Source organism: Rhagoletis pomonella, unplaced genomic scaffold (assembly GCF_013731165.1).
Source record: "Rhagoletis pomonella isolate Grant_MI unplaced genomic scaffold, Rhpom_1.0 Rhpom_scaffold_00814, whole genome shotgun sequence".
NCBI classification, from domain to species: Eukaryota; Metazoa; Arthropoda; class Insecta; order Diptera; family Tephritidae; genus Rhagoletis; species Rhagoletis pomonella.
In genome coordinates, this window is record NW_023459368.1 from 46,644 (window position 1) to 47,716 (window position 1,073).

A 1,073-nucleotide genomic window follows, 5' to 3' on the forward strand; every position below is an offset into this window, starting at 1 on the left:
GGGTGACTAGGGTCTCGAGATACAGACCAAAACGTGGACCCGGGTAAACTTAGGCTGTATTTGTTTAATATGGGCATAAAATGAAAGCTGTTATGTCAAAAATATGCGGAAGCAAATAAAAAAAAAATTAAAAAATTCATGAATACCGTTTTTGTGAAAAATAAAATTGTGTAATGCGGACAGTTCTTTAATCTTCTTTAATATAAAAATTAATATAAAAATAAGTAGGGTTTTCCTTCCTGACGCTATAACTCCAGAACGCACGAACCGATTTCCACGGTTTTGCATTCGTTGGAGGTTTATAGCTAAGAAAATTCAGGAAAAGTTTCAATAGAAAAGTATATGGTGTGTGAGTATCCGTCACTAAAATAAGTATGTTTCATTTAAAGTAGATGCTGCCGGTGCGTGAAACATTGTTTAACAGCTATTCATTGTACTTTGCTCAGTTAATTTCATGTGACACTAGCGAATACCCGGCGTGCTTCGCTGCGCCTTAAAAGTAATTTTGTTTTGTTACTCCCTCTCACAACATTTGAAAATATTAGTTAATATTGCTGTACATATTTGTATAGTAGGGAGATTTTTTCAAATTATATAAATATACGTTATTTGAATATTGAATCAATACACGTTTGAGGAAAGGGTGCGATAGTAGACTCCAGTTATAAGATTATAAATTAAATTTCCAAGAGAAAGTCGGTTCTTTACATATTTTCTAATTACCTTCGAAAATATATTAACTCAAAAAAAAAAATAAACAATGCTTCATAGATCGATTTTTTTTTAATCTAACTTCATAAAGTTCTTTAAAAATATTTTGTAAATGAGGCCATAAGAGCTTAGGGGCAGAGTTACAACACAAAAATACATTTAAGGCGCAGCGAAGCACGCCGGGTAATTGCTAGGTGTTTATAAAATCGTTTTAGCAATTTTCTTGTTTTTAATTGCCCAAGTTTTATGCTTTTGTGCGTTTATTTTTATATTTAAATAAAAGTATGATTTTACATTTGTTTCCAATTTTATATGAGAGCTTAACTCTAACAATTTTGAAATTAATTTTTTTTTATGCGAAA